We start from the raw sequence: 20,681 nt of genomic DNA on the forward strand, positions 1-20,681 counted from the left end.
CTTCTGTTAGGAAATTAATTTGATTCACCCTACATGATGTCACGAAGTGGCCACACTGAATCAATAGGTTTAGAGAGAGTAAGAGAGGAAGTTCAGTGAGAGCGAGAGAAAACAAACAAAATAATTCTAATAGTAATTGCGATAATTATTAAGTGCCTACTATGCACCAAGCATTGCACTAAGCACTTAAGGAGACACAAGATAATGGAGTCAGGCACAGTCCTTGCCCCACATGGGCTTGTGGCCTAGCAGGGAAGGGGAACTGGTATTGAATCCCCATTTTACCCCATTAGAAAACTGAGGCACAGAAAAGTAGAGTGATTGGCCCAAGGCCACACAGCAGGCAAATGATGGAGCCAGGATTAGAACACAGGTCCTCTGATTCCCAGGCCTGTACTCTTTCCACTGGACCACACTGCTTTCCAAGAGAAATAACCAGGCCCAGGTCCAGAGAGCAACAGGAACAAATATCAGCTGGCCCTGTAGTGAATCCCTCCCCCCACAGAAAAAACAGAAAAAGTTTTTTGGTGGCTTTAATTTATTCCGCTTAATCCCATAACCACAAAGTCCTGGTTTCCAACTACACCTGGCAGCTAAATATCTCCACATGATATCAAAATGCTATGGAATCAAAACAAGGGGCATTGCTAAAGGCAAAGGAGACGTAGTGACACCAAAACAGGTTTAGCACTCAGATTTTTGTGAGCTGCTCTCACCCCTTGGGAATTGGGGTTGTGAATTATCATTATTCTTATCATTTTATTGGTAACATGCTGATTCTTTGTCAAGCACTGTTTTAGACACTGGGATAGATACAAGTTAATCAGATTGGACATGGTCCCTGTCCCACATGGGGTTCACAACTTATGTAGGAGAAGAAACCAATATTGAATCCTCATTTTACAGATGAGAAAACTGAGGCACAGAGAAGTGAAGTGACTTGTCCAAGGTGACATTCAGAAAGCACCTAGTGGAGACAAGTTTAGAAACTGGGTCCTCTCCAGTTTCTCCCAGGCCAGTGCTCTTTCCTCTAGGTTCTGTTGTTTGACCTTCTCTGAATTTCCCTCTCATTTGTTCAATTGCATTTACTGAGTGCTTATTGTGTGCAAAGCATTGTACTAAGCACTTAAGCACAGTAACCTCTCAAGGCTGAGGCCTGTATCTGGCAAGGATCCCTCAGTGAACAATGGGGGAACCCCTCTGCCACAAGGACATTGAGGCTCTACCCTGATTACGGTCTAGTAAATGTGATTAGCATTTGTAAATGTAAATGTAGTAATTGTGAGAAGCAGCGTGGCTCAGTGGAAAGAGCCTGGGCTTTGGAGTCAGAGGTCATGGGTTCAAATCCCGACTCTGCCAATTGCCAGGTCTGTGACTCCGGGCAAGTCACTTAACTTCTCTGGGCCTCAGTTACCTCGTCTGTAAAATGGGGATGAAGACTGTGAGCCCCCCCATGGGACAACCTGATCACCTTGTAACCTCCCCAGCGCTTAGAACAGTGCTTTGCACATAATAAGCACGTAATAAATGCTGTTATTATTATTATTATTAGGGTCTAGTAAGTGTCCATGTTGTAAAAAAACAAACTCACCACCGAGTGTTTGATTACAAAGTCTGCCACTGCAGAATCCTCTAGACTACCTGATCAAATCAAATCCATCCATCAAAGAAAGCAATATTGAATGTTCTTGAATAATAATAATAATAGTTATGGTATTTGTTATGCTCTTACTATGTCCCAGGCACTGAACTAAGTGCTGGGGTGGGTTCAAGCAAATTGGCTTGGACACAACCCCGTCTCACATGGGGCTCACAGTCTCAATTCTCATTTTACAGATGAGGTAATTAAGATACAGAGAAGTAAGGTGATTTGCCCAAGGTCACACTAGAGACAAGTGGAGGAGCCAGGACTAGAACTCACAACCTTCTGTCTCCCGGGCCAGTGCTCTAACACCCAGGCGGGCCTCGATTGGAACCATGTGAAAGCAGGAACAAATGAAGTGAAATCCAGTTTCACAATGCGCAGTCTACACAGGAGAATTTTAAAGGGGTGGCAAACAATCTATCAATCAATCCGTGGAATTTATGAGGCCCTGGCTCTGTCTCCACTTCCTTATCCTCCCTGAGGCTCAATGTGGAAACTTCCAATCCTCCTGTTCATCTTATAGGCTCCATCAAACTAACTTTTAGTTCCCCAAAGTTAACTTCAGTCCCAATTAGCTCGCAAAACTGATCTCCAGAATATAGGATAAATATGTAGACAATATAGAATATTGAATAACTATACAGACTATATAGGATATATATTTGTTCTGTATACTTGCTCTATATAGTTATATATTCTAGAATAGATGCACTATTGAATAATATCTACGGGATGCAGTGAGGTCTAGTGGAGAGAGCATGGGATAGGGAGTCAGAGGAACTGGGTTCTAATCCCAGCTCTGCCACTTGTCTGCTGTGTGGCCTCAGGCAAGTCACTTTTCTTCTCTGTGCCTCAGTTACCTCACCTGTAAAATGAGGATTAAGACTGTGAGTCCCATAAGAGAAGCAGCGTGGCGCAGTGGAAAGAGCTCGGGCTTTGGAGTCAGAGGTCATGGGTTCAAATCCCAACTCCACCAATTGTCAGCTGTGTGACTTTGGGCAAGTCACTTCACTTCTCTGGGCCTCAGTTACCACATCTGTAAAATGGGGATTAAGACTGTGAGCCCCCCCATAGTGTCCTGATCACCTTGTAACCTCCCCAGCGCTTAGTACAGTGCTTTGCACATCGTAAGTGCTTAATAAATGCCATCATTATTATTACGAGGGACAGGGACTGTGTCCAATCTGATTAGCTTGTATCCACCCCAGTGCTTAGTACAGTGCCTGGCACCTATTCATTCACTCAATCGTATTTATTGAGCACTTACTGTGTCCAGAGCACTGTACTAAGCGCTTGGGAAATACAAGTTGGCAACATATAGAGAGGGTCCCTACCCAATGAACTTACAAGCACTTAGTACAGTGCTCTGCACACAGCAAGCACTCAGTAAATACAATTGAATGAATTGAATGAATGAACACATATCATTATTATTATTATTGTTATTATTAACAAAACAAAAAGTGACTTGCTCAAGGTCACACAGCACAAGGGGCAGAGCCAGGATTAAAACCAAGGTCCTCTGCCCCCGGCCCACACTCTTTCCACTAAACCCACTCTCCAGGTGTGGGCCAAATGCATGCCAACTTCACGGACTGGAGTGGAAAGGGAGGAAAGCTGGCCTGCGTTGCCCTCTGATTCTCCAGGAGGGTGGTCCAGACCTCCTAGAGAGATCGGGCTCCATGCTACAGGCTCGGGCATTCACAGTTCCACACGGACCTCTGCCTCTCTCCTGGGAGTTTAGAGCGCCTGGTGGAACTCCAACCCAAGGATCTAGTGCCAGTCACAGACCGATAGCCCTCTCCTACCTCACCTCACTACCCTCTTACTACAACCCAGCCTGCACACTTTGCTCCTCTCATACAAAACTTCTCACTGTGCCTCCATCTCATCTATCTTGCCACAGACCCCTCATCCACGTTCTTCCTCTGATCTAGAATGTCCTCCCTCCTCAAATTTGATAGACAATTACTCTCCTCCCGCCCCCGACCCTTCAAAGCCTTACTGAAGGCGCATCTCCTCCAAGAGGCCTTCCCTAAGACCCCCTTTGCACTTCTCTCATTCTCTTCTGTATCCCCCTGACTTGCTACCTTTAAATATCACCCCCCTTTCAATCCCACAGCACATATCTGTAATTTGTTCATTTATATTAATGTCTGTCTCCCCCTCTAGACCGTAAGCTCGTTGTGGGCAGGGAATGTATCTGTTTATTGTTGTATTGTACTCTCCCAAGAACTTAGTGCAATGCTCTGCACAGAGTAAGTGCTCAGTAAATACATTTGAATGAGTGAATGAATGAAATCCATCAGCATTCTTAGAACTTATGGCTTGTATCATCATGGACAGAATCCACAGACAGAACCCATAATGCAGTTTACAATTGCAAATTAAAAAAAGAGCTTTTCATCATTGAAATACTTTATGGACATTAATTAATCCTTCCCAAACCTTTTGAAGGAGGCATTATTGTCACTTTTTATAACATGCAGGTCTGAGTTTCACAACCCCTTACTGCGCAGACTACTACTGCTTCCTCCTCCCATTAAGGTAGCTTCCTGACAACATATAACCTTTGGCCACAGGAGCTGGGAAAAAATTCTGGATTCTGGAATCGTGTCCCCAGGTTAACCCCTTACATAAAAGAGAAGACGGGGCTGAGATTTGGGAGATTTGCATGGATACGAAGGTCCCTGTTTGGTAAGACATTAAATATGGCTATCCTTCGGGTGCTGAGGTCTTTTGATTTTGTGTCATTGTTTTGTGGATGTGCTTGCTTTTACGTAGCTTCAGAATAAATCCCTCTATACCCATAAAAAAATTTAACGAGGGCTATTGTTAAAGCGTAAATAAAACCTAAATAGAATGGGACATCGGTCCCAGATTTAAAACACGAAGGATGCAAACCATGCTGGGAATGTTCCCCAGGAAGCAACATCCAGAACGTAAGCCTGAATGCTGGATGTATTTCATGGGATGGAATCTTAAAGACTGTAGAAGGTGGGCTTGAAGAGTTTTGGTCTAGATTAAGTAGTTTTCTTCCTCAAATTTGTGCAGTGGCTCTTGCATTGCAGCTCAAAATATTGGCTAAAAGCTCTGGAGTCAATTGAAAACTTTGGGAAAGAGATCTCTCTGTCTCTCTCTTTCTCTCTCACTCTCCCTCCCACCCCCACCCCTCCTTGCTTCAGAGGGAAATAGAACTGCACTCCCCAAAAAGTTCAAGTCATGAAACAACCTAGGCTTGCTGTTCAAATCAACACACCCTAAAATTAAGAACCATTTGAAATCAAGGTTCCAATAAAACCACCAAAATCAATTGTTTTATGCCTTGAATATACCATAGAGTTTTGAAAAAAAAATTCCCAGGTCTTGCACACAAAAGTCAGCACATATTTTTCATAATGAAAGCCAACTCCCCCTTCTAGACTGTGAGCCCGTTGTTGGTTAGGGACCGTCTCTATATTTTGCCAACTTGTACTTCCCAAGTGCTTAGTACAGTGCTCTGCACATAGTAAGCTCTCAATAAATACGATTGAATGAATGAATGAATGAACTTAAATTCTTAATGTTAGGTAAATTGAATTCCTTAAATTTAAACTGTAGATTGAATTCAAAATAAATTGAAATGAGTAAAGTGGAATGAACAAATTCAAGCTTTTCCTAGCTCTCAGAAGTTTTAGATCATTATTTTCCTCCTGCCACTGGCAACTTCCTGACTAGTTAACACAGTGGAGCAAATGTTGATTTTCACTATTCTATTTTTAGGTCTATCTCAAAGATTCAAAGAATGCTCTGTGTGTAAGAGTCCAATGACTTTTTCTGCTGAGAAGGGATTCCTTCAAAACAGAAGGCTCAGATCTGAGAGGGGCAGTGGAGAGGAGAGAAACAGGAGAGAAAGAGGGAGAGAGCTGGAGAGAAAGCTTAGTACAGTGCTAAGCAATTAATACAGTGCTCTGCACACAGTAAGCACTCAAAAACGATTGAATGAATGAGAGAGAACGAGAGTGAGAATGAGAATGAGAAAATGAGAGAGTAAGAGAGAGTGAAAGAGAGAGCTAGCAAGCACAGCAGCCCTCAGTCTTAACCCCAGATCATCAATATTCTGCAAGCATTCTTTGTAGGAGAGGAAAAGGGGGTGGTCAGGAAACCTGGATTCTAGTTGTAGTCCTGCAACTTGCCTCCCTAGTGACTTTGGGAAAGCTATTTCATTTCTCTGTACCTCAGTTCTCTCATCTATAAAATTGGGATAAAATACCTGTTCTCTCCCCCTCTTAGCATGGGAGCACCATGTGGGATAGTCACTATATCTGATCTGATTGTATCTACTCCAGCACTTAAGCACTGTACCTGACACATAGTAAGCACTTTTTAATGGTATTTGTTTACCAATAGTAAGTGCATTTATTATATCCTAGGCACTGTACTAAGAGCTGGGGTGCATACAAGATAATTGGGTTGAACACAGTCCCTGTCCCACGCAGGCTCACACTCTTAATTCCCATTTTAATAATGATAATAATAATGATGATGGTACGTGTTGAGCGCTTACTATGTGCCAAGCACTGCTCTAAGAGCTGGGGTAGATACAAGGTGATCAGGTTGTCTCACGTGGGGCTCACGGTCTTAATCCCCATTTTACAGATGAGGCAACTGAGGCACAGAGAAGTTAAGTGACTGGCCCAAAGTCACATAGCTGATAAGTGGTGGAGTCGGGATAAGAACCCACGACCTCTGACTCTCAAATCCATGCTCTTGCCACTAAACCACGGTGCTTCTCCCACTTCATAAATGCCATCAGTAATAGATAATGGGGGGAAAGAAAAGCACGGTGAAAGGGGGCAAAAAGTCACCCTCCTAGTAGTTGTGGCAGCTTCTGCTCCTGATTACCAAGAAAGCTTTCCAACGCAACAGACTACAAGCATTGTCAAAAGTCTTTGAGAAAACCGTCATCCCCTTTCACAGAAAGGAACATAGCTGATGTGTGAATCACTTCATAGATTCAGCAGAGCCCTGCTCCTGACTGATAATAAGTCTGAAATAGACCTCCTTCAGGAGATCTGAAGTAATCAAAGATTTTTATGCGTACCAAAGAATTTAATGCTGCTGCTACTTTGCCAGTATACTACCCAGGGAAAAAAGATGTGGAAAGCCAAATCAAGAAGACCAATATGTGCTTTGGGAGACGGACAGGGTGAGGTATCTTGGTTGTAAGCTTCATTTGAAATTATAAAAATAACTGTGGAATTTTTAAGTGTTAATGTTACCAAGTACTGAACTTAGCACTGGGATAGGTATAAGACAATCAGGTCTTACACAGTCCCTGTCCCACATGAGGCTCACAGCCTAAGAAGGAGGAAGAAACTCCTCTCCTTTGGTTTTAAAGCCGTCACCTTGCCCCCTCCTACCTCACCTCACTTCTCTCCTTCTACAACCCAGCCTGCACCCTTAACTCCAGTGTCCTTCGATCTCACCTATCTCGCTGCCAAACCCTAGCCCACATTCTGCCTGTGGCCTGGAATGCCCTCCCTCCTCAACTCCTCTCCTCTCCTTCAAAGCCTCCATCTCCATCTCTTCCAAGATGCCTTTTCAGCCTAAACCCCACTTTTCCTCATCTCCCACTCCCTTCTATGTCGCCCTGACTTGTTCTCTTTGTCCCCCCCTCCCAGACCCAACGCACTTACGTACATAGCTGTAATTTCATTTACTTGTATTGATGTCTGTCTCCCCTACTCTAGATTGTGAGCTCGTTGTGGGTAGGGAATGTCACTGTTTATTGTTGTATTGTACTTTCCCAGGTTTTTAATAAAGTGCTCTGCACACAGTAAGCACTCAATAAATATGACAATGAATGAAGCTGTATTGAATCCCTATTTTACAGATGAGGACACCAAAATAATAATTTGTCCAAGGTCATACAGGAGACAAGTGGCAGAGGCGGGATTAGAACCCAGGTCGCCTGACTCCCAGCCCATGCTATTTTCATTTGGCCAAATGGCTTTTTGAAAGCAAGGAAAAGTTTTCAAAGTTATAACAGTATGGTTAATGGTGTGTGGCTGGGAGAGGTAGACTTCAAACTTCACATTCATGTTCTGCTCAACTCAAATGTGGCTGTTTTATTGTTGTATTATAGTCTCCCAAGAGCTTGGTACAATGTTCTACCCACAGTAAGCATTCAATAAATACAATTGAATGAATGAAATGGTGAAGCAGAGTGCCAGCAATGAAACCCCAAAAGGCAAGCAGAGCAGCAGGGAATTCTCCCTGCGATTCAGCATTTCTAGCCAGAGCAGGAGAGGAGAACAAAAGATATCAGGTCACACAAGAAGCTATTGTCCTGCAAAGTAAAATGAACACACTCCTGATGGGAGGATAGGAAAGTGAATCTGTGCCCCCCTTTGCTGGTGGAAAAATTGTGATTGCTTTTCTCCCCCCATAATCTATCCATCAGTGGTATTTATTGAGTGCTAAGTGGCAGAGCACTGTACTAAATGCTAGGGAGAATATAATACTGCAGAATTAGCAGACACATTCCCTGTCCATATAATAATAATAATTATGGTACTTGGCAAGCACTTATTATGTGACAGCCACTGTACTAAGATCTGGGGTGGAGACGAGCAAATCGGGTTGGACATAGTCCCTGTACCACGTGGGGCTCACAGTCTTAACGCCCATTTTACAGATGAGGTAACTGAGGCACAGAGAAGTGAAGTAACTAGTCCAAGGCAACACATCAGACAAGTGGCTGAGCTGGGACTAGGACCTATGACCTTCTGACTTTCAAGCCCATGCTCTATCCACTTACTTATGAAGTGGGAGAAGTAGAGAGGCCTAGTGGGAAAAATACAGTTCTGGGAGTCAGAGGGCCTGGGACCTAATCCCTGCTCCATCACTTGGCTGCTGTGTGACCTTGGACAGAAGTCTACCAACTCTGTTCTGTATATAGTAAGTGCTCAATAAATACCACTGATTAACCGATGGATTGACAGAGCAGTCATTGTCCTGCAAAGTGAAATAAGCACACTCCTGCAGGGAGGGAAGGATTAAAATTGTAAACAAGTAGTGAATCACAGTTTCAAACATGCGGTGAGACAGAGGATTTGGGGGAGCAATCCAAGATGGTGGGGGTTGGCCTCCTTGAATGAAGACTTTAAGAAGATCTGAATACTAAGGAGCAAATTTGCAGACAGTGACAGGGCTGCAAGCAGTATGTGCCTTGACTCAGCAAGGGGCTATCTTTAATTTCAAAAAAGTGTAAAATAGAGTTTCAGTGGTGTTAAAAGGAGTTTCAATGATAGGCTGGATTCTTTAGTCACCATTGCATATCTCACCATTGCAACAACCAAGCAACCAGTCAAATTTAGTCAATCAATGGTATTTATTGAGCGGTTACTGTGTGCAGAGTCTGATACACTGTACGCTTGTTGTAGGCAGGGACTGTCACTGTTTATTATTGTATCTTACTTTCCTAAGTGCTTAATGCAGTGCTCTGCACACAGTAAGTGCTCAATAAATACAATTAATGAGAGAATAAATGAATGAGACTACAATTCAACAGCATTAGGAGACACAGTCCCTCTCCATAATGAGCTCACAGTCTAGAGGCTTACTGAGCACAGAGCACTTTACTTAAGCATTTGGGAGATAGAGTACAACCGAGTTGGTAGATATGTTCCCTGAACACAAGGAGCTTACAGCATGGCCTAGTGGATAGAGCACAGGCCTGTGTTCACATCCCAGCACTGCCACTTGTCTGCTAGGTGACCTTGGACAAGTCACTTTACTTCTCTGGGCCTCAGTTCCCTCACCTGTAAAATGGGGATTGAGACTGTGAGCCCCATGTGGGACATGGACTGTGTCCAACCCGATTTGCTTGTATCCATGCCAGCGCTTAATACAATGCTTGGCAGGCTGGACACAGTCCCTGTCCCACATGGGGCTCACAGTCATAACTCCCATTTTACAGATGAGGAAACTGAGGCCCAGAGAAGTGAAGTGACTTGCCCAATGTCACACAGCGGACATGTGGCAGAGCTGGGATTAGAAGTAAATGTGGTTGTAATGGTATTAGGTGTCCTTGTGATGTGAGACCAGGTCTGAATCTGCTATGCTTCCCAGCTTCTGCCTCAGCCTCACTGTGCCGTGCCATGTGACAGTTTCTGTTTCTTTGTCATATTTGTAACTTTACAATATACGAGTGGGGGAAGGCATAAATGCTCCACTGGTGATAGATGTAATGGTACTGAAGGAATTTGTATCAAAAAATGGCAGACATGGTGTTACCTTCGAATCACGTATGCCTTTCCGAATCAATGATTACTTTAGCACAGCTTCCCCAAAATATAGAAATAAAATAAAATAAAATCCCCATGCTGTAAGAGAATCCATCAATCATATTTACTGAGCACTTACTGTTTACAGAACACTGTATTAAGCACTTGGGAGAGTACAATAAAAGAGAGTTGGTAGACACAATCCCTGCTCACAATGAGGTTACAGTCGACTTACAGCTTACAGTCGAGAAGCAGCGTGGCTCAGTGGAAAGAGCACAGGCTTTGGAGTCACAGGTCATGGGTTCAAATCCCAACTCCGCCAACTGTCAGCTGTGTAACTTTAGGCAAGGCACTTAACTTCTCTGTGCCTCAGTTACCTCATCTATGAAACGGAGATTAAGACTATGAGTCTCCCGTGTGGCAACCTGATCACTGTGTAACCTCCCCAGTGCTTGGAACAGTGCTTTGCACATAGTAAGTGCTTAATAAATTCCATCATCATCATTATTATTATTATTCAGTATGCCTCAGTTTCCTCATCTGTAATATGGGAATTAAGTCTGTGAGCCCCATGTGGGACAGGGACTGTGTCCAACCAGGTTTGCTTGTACCTATCCCAGCACTTAGAACAGTGCTTGGCTTAGTAAGTACTTAACAAATACCATAGTTATTATTATTAGAACTGAGTGTATAGCTTTTACACTCATACACACCTCATCCCCCGCCAGCCCCCTCCCCACAGATGTACTTATCACATCTTTGGCTTCTTGGAAATCCTCCTCCTGTCCCCAAACCAATCTTTGTCAGAGACAACAGGTAATGAGATAATGCCTTTGGATTTGCCGTTGCCAAATCCCACACCCTTTCTCCCCACCTCATCTTGTTCCTGGGAAACTGTGTTGCAGCAGGGCGGTAGAGAAGCTTTGCAAACTGAGATGAGAAGGAACGCTTCTGCCCTCTCCCATCCCCGCTCCAGGGCAGGAAGTGGAAACCCTTGGAAAACTCAGCAAGCTAACAAATCCTGGGGGCACAGTGAAAAACTCCTAAATAGCTTCCTACCTTAACTACTTCCTCGGCCCAAAGACAGTTTTAGCAACAGCAGCAGGAGTCCAGATGTTTCCTTACTGAAGAGGTGAGACGAACAATGGTCTAGAAAACTGAGATGAAACTTGCTTCTTCCCAGATATCCCCTTTCTGGGGGAATCCATCGGTGGCCTTGATGGAGTGCTTACTGTGTGCAAAGCGCTGTACTAAGCATTTTGGTGAGTACGATACACTCGAGTTGGTAGACACTATCCCTGACCTCAAGGAGCTTGCAGTCTGGGAGGGTTGGGTCTGTGAGCTCTATGTGGGCAGGGGATGTGTCTGTTGTTTTTTATTGTACTCTCCCAAGCGCTTAGTACAGTGCTTTGCACACAGTTAGCGCTCAATCAATACGGCTGAAGTAATGAATGGTCCGTGCTGCCACTGGACTTTCTGCTGCAGGCAGGTGCTCTTCACATGGGGACAGGCAGAATCACCCAACACCTAGTAATCATGGCATTTGTTAAGCACTTACTATGTGCCATGGACTGTACTAAGCACTGGGGTGGATACAAGCAAATCAGGTTGGACGCAGTCCCTGTCCAAAATGGGGCTCACAGTCTCAATCCCCATTTTACAGATGATGTAACTGAGGCACAGAGTGAAGTGACTTGCCCAAGACCTTACAGCAGACAAGTGGTAGAGTCAAGATTAGAACCCATGACTCCTAGGCCTGGGCTCTAGCCACTCTGCCAAGCTGCTTCTCTACCTCCTTGGGCCAAGCACCCCAAGGGTTTCCACACTTCTGCCTTTAAGACTCGCAGCTAAATTCATCACCCCTGCCCCAGAATAATAATAATAATAATTAATAATAACTGTGGTGTTTGTTAAGTGCTTACTATATGCCAGGTACTGTGCTAAGCTCTGAGGTGGATACAAGTAAATCAAGTTGGATACAGTCCCTGTCCCACATGAGGCTCACAGTCTCAATCCCCATTTTACAGATGAGGTAACTGGGACCCAGAGAAGTGAAGTGACTTGCCCCAGGTCACACAGCAGGTATGTGGCAGAGCCGGAATTAGAACCCATGACCCTCTGACTCCCAAGCCTGTGCTCTATCCACGATGCCAAGCTGATTCCTGCACAAGCACCTAAGGCCTTGGGCACACACCTCCCCTTCCACCACCCTGCAGCCCTTACGGACCCAATTTTAAATCCCATATGCTTCCTGCTACCTGGAAATTACTTTAGTGTGACCCCTTCTCCCTGCTAGACTGTCACCTCCTTGAGGGCAGGGATCATGTTGTGTCCACTAACTAATTCTGTGGTATTCTCCCAAGAGGTTAGTACAGTACTCTAAAAATGTATTTAAATGTATTTATTGACTGAATATACAAACGCAGGTAATTCTTTCTACAGTACGCAGGAGAATGTTTAACCAATGACTATTCATTCACAAAAAACTTCTGACAGGATATTTGTATAGGGGCTGAAAAACATTTCAAGGCAACCAAAAATGGACTCTATAGCTTGCGAAAGAATAAAAATGAATTGGAAAGCATTTTCAATAGAGAACCAAAGCATTCTTGAGGGCTGATTCCTTATTGCTCTTCCATTTTCCCGTCTTCTATCATCTTCTCATCTCCTTATCTTTAATCTGGCTTCTACACCCTAACCAAGAGATGAAGACCCATTTAGAGATTACCCCTCATTCTGATCAAGATCCAATTATTTTCTCTTTTCCTCTGCCGCCTATCCCACTTGGGCACTTCACATCATACACCTTAACTCCCTCGGAAGAGCTGCTTACTGAGGAAATTGGATTTAATGCTTTTTGTTATAGAGGGTCACTGGAAACCAGAGAAAAAGTACAATTAAGAAATAGCAGGAATAATTTAGCAACCTCCAAGGAGAAGTTTAAAGCTCAGCTTCTCATTCTCTTTAGCTGGCTAGAAAAAAGTCAACTAAATGTTGCAATATCACCTCAAAGCCAGAAAAATCAGTATTTCCAAGGTAACATTATCTACCTGTACTTCAGACCACAGCCTAGTACCTCGTTGTCTGCAATTAGCTCCTAATTTGTATCCTGTCCTTTACAAATGCCAAAAGGATTTTTAGTCGTGAGAGCTTTTTCTCACAAATAAGAATACGTTCACATATGATGTCATTTATTGTTTTAGAAGTTAAAAGCATTAACTGGATAGAAATCTAAATTTAGACTGATCAGTTCTTTTACTCCCTTCCTGCCCTGGCCCTTTCCACCAAATTTTGAAGTATTTGGCACAAATGAGGTCAAAGCTAACAGGAAAAAAAACACAAAAACCCCCCACAAAACACATAAATAAATTGGACTGAGACTTTTTAATCCAAATTTATCAACCTCTAAAAGCTCTGACTATGTTACAACTAGATTAGAGTTTGCAAGATCTTACTTAGACCGTGAGCCCTATGTGCGGCAGGGACTGTGTCCAACCTAGTGTGCATCTATCCCAGTGCTTAGAACAGTGTTTGACACATAGCAAGCACTCAACAGATATGGAAAAAAAAAACAATGTGAACTGAGCCCCTAGATTGAAATTGGAAATAAAGGATCCTGCAAAGGTTTGCTAAACCTCCTCACCCTACTTTGGAACTGTTGGTCCAGAAGACGACTGATCGGAGGATATTTTACTTCCAGAAGTCTCACTGCTTTTTTCAGATAAACTATCCAAGAGGTCGGGGCTAGAGAGGTGGTAGCTTAAATCCTGTGAGTAGACATGCTCCGGGAGAAAACGAATGTAGATGGCAGAAGAATAGGGGATCCAGAACAGAGCTTTGTGGGAAACCCTCAATTGCCTATGGTTAAGGGATGAGAGTTGGAAAAACCAGTGAATGAGCTAGGGGAAAACCCAGGGAGGAGCTTGGCAGTGAAACCAGAATTCAGGCGCTAAATAATTTGGGCAGATAATCCCAGACACTGATCTACTTAGAGACAGGCAGATAATCCTGGATATTGTTCAACTTAATGACAAAGGCAACATGGTTTACTGGAAAAAGCAAGGAATTGGAAGTCAGGGGACCTGGGTTCTAGTCCCAGATTTGCCAGTGACCAGCTGTGTGACCTCGAACAAGACGTATTAACTTCTCTGAGCCCCAATTTCTTCTGCAAAATGTAGATAATTGATGATGATTATATAAGCATTGGTTAAGCACTTTCTCTGTGACAAGCAATATTCTAAGCTCCAGGGAAGATACAAGGTAACCAGATCAAAAAGCAGTCCTTGTCCCATATAGGGATCACAGTCCAAGTAGGAGGGAGAACAGGAATTGTATTCCCACTTTCCAGATGAGGCAACTGAGGCACAGAGAAGTGAAGTGACTCATCCAAGGTCCCACAGCAAACACATGGCAGAGTCAAGATTAGAACTCTGGTCCTCTGACTCACAGGCCTGTATTCATCATCAACTGTATTTATTGAGCGCTTCTAGGCCATGAGGTTATCACTCCCTTCTCTTTAGATTGTGAACCTGTGTGGGAGATGGACAGTGTCCAATCTGATTACCCAGTACTTGCCCTAATGCGAAACACAGTGCTTCAGCACATAGGAAGAGCCGAATAAATGCCTTAAGAAGTGAGGAGCAGAGGAGTAGTAGCAGAAGTTAAGGAAAACAACAGCTGATGATGGCTACCATCACCACAGTCACACCACAGGCTGACTGCAATTCAGGGCCTGGGGCCTTCCGGGAAAGAGAGGAGGGACTGACAATCGGCTAGTGGCACAGATTAGTGAGCCTGTTTCCTAGTGTAGCTGCTGCCTCTGCCTTCTCCACTGGCTGGTTAATATCTCTCCTCCTTCACCAAGTACTGAGGGATCTCTGTGCTGGGAACTTCAAACAATCAAAAGCAAAGATCATAGCAGCAGGGGACTACATGCTAAATATAATATTTGTTAAGCACTTGCTACATACCAAGCACTGTTCTAAGTGCTGGGGTAGATACAAGATAACTGGGTAGGACACAGTCCCTGTCCCTCAAAGGGCTCAGAGTCTTAATCCCCATTTTATTTCTGTCCCACATAGGGCTCAGAGTCTTAACCCCCATTTTACAGATGAGGGAACTGAAGCACAGAGAAGTGAAGTGACTTGCCCAAGGTCACAAAGCAGACTAGTAGCAGAGCCGGGACTAGAACCCGTGCCCTCTGATGCCCAGGCCTGTGCTCTATCCACTAGGCCATGCTGTATAAGTGAGTATATTAATTTCTATGAGTGTATATTTGTAGGGGGGAATCTCCCAGCCTTCCTCCATTTCTTTGCACTCCCCTCTTTCATTCTCTCATTGCCAAAGAGAGCACAGGCCTTTCTGCTATTCACAAACTGAGGAGCAGCTTGGCCTAAAGGAAAGAGCACAGGATTGGGAGTCAGAGGACTCAGGCTCCAATCCCAGTTCTGCCAGTTCCCTGCTCTGTGACTTCATTTCTCTGTGCCTCAGTTCCTTCAACTGTAAAATGGAATGTCAATATCTGATCTCTCTCCTACTTAGATGGCGAACCTCATATGGAGCAGGGACTGTTTTTAACTTAACTTGCATCTACGCCAGAGCTTGGAACAGTGCTTGGTACACAGTAAGTGCTTGACGAATATCATAATTATCAATAAAATGCCAAATTCAGCACTCATATGATAGAGAAATAACGTTGGCACTTATTAAAAGTTTACTAGGCATCAAGCATGGTGCTTAGTACCATAGCATATGAAAGATAACCAGATCAGACCCATTCCCCGACTTGCCTGGGGCTCACAGTCCAAGAGGGAGGGAGGAAAGGTATTTAATCCCCATTTTAAAGATGAGGAAACTGATGTACAGCAAAGTACTGTGACTTGTCCAAGGTCACACGACAGGCAAGTGGCAGAGCCGGGAGTAGAACCTAGGTCTCCTGACTCCTACTGTCACACAACTTCCTCAAGGTGTCGAAATGTTAAAATGGCAAAATATATGCACTGCGAAGAGCAATATGAGCCAAATATTGCTCATGTGGGAAAAGCAACATCTGTTTCCTTTTCCCACTGAGCCATCCAAACCAAGCAAAAACAAAATGGAACCAAAAATTTAGGCTGAGTCTGCCACAAGAACCCAGGACCAGGTGTTATTGTGGTCTGGGGATGAATCTGAACTGTCTCATGCTCCCTGATGAAGCGTATCTCTGCTGTCTTCCTCTCTTCCACCCTGAACTTATCTGATGAAAAACATGCTGCTTCTCTTCTGAAGTGTTAGAAATGTGAAACATTTCACTTTGAACACCACACAACACAGTAAACTGATGGGAATCAATCAGTGAATTAGTGATATTTATTGAGTGCTTAATTGTGCAGAGCACCATACTAAGCGTTTGTTGTACTGTACTTTCCCAGATTGATAAACATAAGCCCCTACAGAGAGAAAGTTTCATATCCTTAATTATGCCAGCAATGTGCATTGCGTACACACACATATGCACACACATGGTTCAGAAAGGCATATGTAAGTGAAGAATTGAGGATTTGGAAAAGCAATACTTAATAAATATTTAAAACAAAGGAATCATAGAACCAAAAGACCCGTCAGCCTACCCCTGGCTCCAGGCATTCATTCATTCATTCATTCAATTCATTCAATCGTATTTATTGAGCACTTACTGTGTGCAGAGCACTGTACTAAGCACTTGGGAAGTACAAGTTGGCAACATATAGAGATGGTCCCTACCCAACAACAGGCTCACAGTCTAGAAGGGGGAGACAGACAAAAGAACAAACCATGGACAGGTGTCAAGTCTTCAGAATAAATAGAATTAAAGCTAAATGCACATCATTAACAAAATAAATAGTAAATATGTACAGTATGTACAAGGCAGATGACTATATGAAGATAGTTGTTCTTTTCTCAAAATCTAAAGGTTTCCAGGAATGGAGACTGTTCCCATTTCCCACAGACTCAGTTCTTAGCCCATTCCACTCTTTTTTATCCTGTTGCTAGCCAAGAAATGTTTCCCTGTGTCCAACGGAAATCACTTTAAGAATTTCCTGAGGTTCAGCTTTCAAGGCAGCTTGAGAAGAGCTGGTCAACATCCTTCCCATTGAAAACCTTCACTTAACTAAATCCTGTTTTTAAAGCCATCTTTTAGCCTCCTTTTCTCTAACAATAATGATTGTATTTGTTAAACACTTACTATGTGTTAAGCACTGTTCTCAGTGCTGAAGTAGGCCCAAGATAATCAGCTTGGACATAGCCCTGTCCCGAAAGGGGGCTAACAGTCTAGGTAGGAAGAAGTAGGATTTAATCTCCACTTTGTTGAATTTTCGGTTTACAGATGAGGAAACTGAGGCATGGAGAAGTTGAGTGACTTGCCCAAGGTCACACAGGAGACTAGTGGCACCTGTATATATGTATATATGTTTGTACATATTTATTACTCTATTTATTTGTTTTACCTGTTCATATCTATTCTATTTTATTTTGTTAATATGTTTGGTTTTGTTCTCTGTCTCCCCCTTTTAGACTGTGAGCCCACTGTTGGGTAGGGACTGTCTCTATCTGTTGACAACTTGTACTTCCCAAGCGCTTAGTACAGTGCTATGCACACAGTAAGCGCTCAATAAATACGATTGATGATGATGATGATGGTGGCAGAGCCAGAATTAGAACTGAGGTCCTCTAACTCCCAGGCTTTCTCCATTAGGGCATATGCTTCTTTAGCTAAACAACCCATTTTTTAACCCTTTCTCAAAGAAACTGTTTTCCATCCTCTGAATCATTTTCTCAGCCTGCCCCAGTGTCTCTTCATCCTTTTGAATAATCATAATTGTGGCCTTTGTTAAGGGCATCTGATGTGTCAAGCAATGTACTAAGAGCTGGGGAAGTAGTAACAGCAGAAGCGTTAGACCCTTAACCCAGAGGTCGAGGGAACGTAATCTTCCTCTGCTACATTATCTTGGGGAAACAGCATGGCGTAGCGGGAGAGCATGTTCTTGGGAGTCAGAAGGTCATAGATTCTAATCCCAGCTCCACCACTTGTCTGCTCTGTGATTGTGGGCAAATCACTTCAATTCTCTGTTTCTGTTATCTCATCTGTAAAATGGGGGTTGAGATCGTGAGCCCCACATGGGACAGGGACTGTGTCCAACTTGATTTGCTTGTATCCACCCCAGCGCTTAGTACATTGCCTGGCATGTAGTAAGTGCTTAACAAATGTAATCATTGCTATTGGTAGACCAAAACTGGGTATGCTTGACTAATAAGAGTCAGATCCTGGCTTTTATACCTTATACATATATTGCTAGATCCCAGAACTATGTTTCTTATGGCATTTACTAGGCATTTAGGTGTTAAACACTGGGGGAATTATTACCTTGTAACAAGATGTTGGCTTTGCAATGAAGGCACTATTTTGCTTACTCAGATTCAGCTTCTATTCCACTTCCCATCATTCTTTCTGTTTTATTTTTAGTAACAGAAGCAGTGAGGCCTAGTGGAAAGAGCAAAGGCCTGAGAGACAGAGGACCTGGGTTCTAACTCTGACTCTGCCACTTGTCTGCTGTGTGACCCTGGGCAGGTCACTTAACAACTCTGTGTTTTAGTTACCTCATCTGTAAAATGGGGATTAAATCCCCCACCCTCCCACTTGGATTATGAGCCCCATGAGGGACAGGACTGTGTCCAACTTGAATATCTTGTATCTACCCTGGCGTTAGAATAGTGCTTGACACATAATAAGCTATTAACAAATACCGTCATTAATATAATAGTAATTAGTACATTTTTACCACTCAGTCTTTTTCCATCTTGTATTTGTGCTGGATTTGAGGGGTTTTACACCTGTCCCTGCTGAATTTCATCCATCTAAAGCAGTTATTGAGCACATATTGCATGTAAAACACTGACCAGAGTACTTGAACAAGTGTAATGATGGTAAAAGACCTGACAACCTCAAGGAGCTGGCAAACACCCTCAAGAGCCATCAGAAGGACCATCTTTTCAAGGTGGCCATTAAATCCCTCCAAAGAACTGGCCACTCCGCCCAATTCAGCTCAGATGCCTTCTCTCTCCCTCTCTCTCTCAAAACCTTTATCCAGACCATCGTACGACTTACTGAGTAAACCCTCCAACCCAGCACCAATTCCCAGATATAATAATAATAATTGTGGCATTTATTTAGTACTTATTATGTGCCAAGAGCGTATTAAGTGTTGGGATGGATACAAGCAAATCGGGTTGGGCACAGTCCCTGTCCTGCATGGGGCTTACAATCTCAATCTCCACTTTAAAGATGAGGTAAATGGGGCACAGAGAAGTAAAGTGACTTGCCCAGGGTTACACAGGACACATGCGGAAGAGCTGGGAGGCCTTCTGATTCCCAGGCCCATGCTCTATCTGCTACACCATACTGCTTCTCTTGAAATGTCCCTCCCCATCCCCTGGATTCTCTTTTCAATATTTCATTTGCTGTCTGACTGGCAGGAGTTTCAAGGAAATAATTTTGTTTTAACCCATTATATTTTTCCAGGACCCCACTTGAAACCTGATGCATCTTCTTTCCAGTCTTTACTAAAAGCACAGCCTCAAGGGGTAGCGATGCTTTTCATTTCACTTAACCCCCCCCCCCCCACTATTTTCAGGTTCAAATATATCAGAAAACTCACATTTCAAACACTTTCAAACATTCCTCCACTAGACTGTAAATTCCTTGACAGCAGAGATCATGCTTACAATTCTACTGTGTTGTACTCTTCCAGGTGCTTAGTACAGTGTTCTGCACAGAGTGAGCCCTCAATAACACACCTGCCAAGAACTATACTACGTGCTGAGGTAGACTGAGGATAATCAGATTGAACAAAGTCTCTGTCCCACACAGTCTAAGTCAGAGGGAGGAGTTAGTCCTCATTTTACAGATCAGATAACTGAGGCAGAGAAGTGACTTACCCAAGGTCACACAGCAGACAAGTGGCAGAGCCGGGACAAGAACCCAGGTCTGCTGACGCCCAGTCCTGTGTTCTTTCCATTAGGCCATGCTGTTTCTCCAGACCCAGTTCACCAGCTTTGATATTCACTGCCACCCATAAACACAAGTCAATCAGAGGGCTTAGAATTGAGTGGGTGAAAAAGTTCAATGCCCAAGGAGGTTTCCAACCCTAACACCTCCAAGGAACAGCTGCAGCAAACAAGCCCATGCTTTGTTATGTAAATACATAATAGCAGGGTTGTCCCAGGACACTACACCTAAACACAAATGGTCACCCCGACACCTCAGAGGAGAACCCGAGGCACCACTCCAATAAAGGAAACTAAGAACCAGAGGCCTAGGAGGCAGAAACATGGAGCTAGAGAGCAGAGTGAAAAACGCAAGAATCTGCTGAGGTTGGGGTGGACCCTGAATTTGTCTTGCTGGGCATTCTTGAGATTGCTCACATGGGGAAAAAAAAGCAGCTGTGAAACTTTGAAAATAAAGACTGCAGTTCAGCTGCAAGCTAAAAATTATTCAAGGGCTAACATGTGTGGTTTCTTGGTTATAGCTGCAGAGCTTCTGGAATTATACAAACTAGTGAAAACGCAGTTGAAAAGACATATGCATGCTCTAAAAGGCAAGAGAACAAGTGAAACCAAGACAAGACAGATGATATAAACTGTCAGAAAAGCCACTGCTTTCTACCACTCCCTCCTTCCCCCAACATCAACCATTCCCACACCGACAGCCCCTTCTTTTTAAGGGCCCAACCAATCCCTCCCCCACCTCC

General features: G+C 43.6%; 1 protein-coding gene across 1 annotated transcript in view; it reads right to left on the reverse strand.

Annotated features, from left to right (window-relative positions):
* Positions 1-20,681, reverse strand: part of LEF1 (lymphoid enhancer binding factor 1) — a gene marked incomplete at its 5' end in the record, with an annotated part of 145,607 nt that overhangs the window by 115,548 nt on the left and 9,378 nt on the right. The window lies entirely within an intron of this gene.

The sequence above is a fragment of the Tachyglossus aculeatus genome, chromosome 12, assembly GCF_015852505.1.
Source record: "Tachyglossus aculeatus isolate mTacAcu1 chromosome 12, mTacAcu1.pri, whole genome shotgun sequence".
NCBI lineage: Eukaryota > Metazoa > Chordata > Mammalia > Monotremata > Tachyglossidae > Tachyglossus > Tachyglossus aculeatus.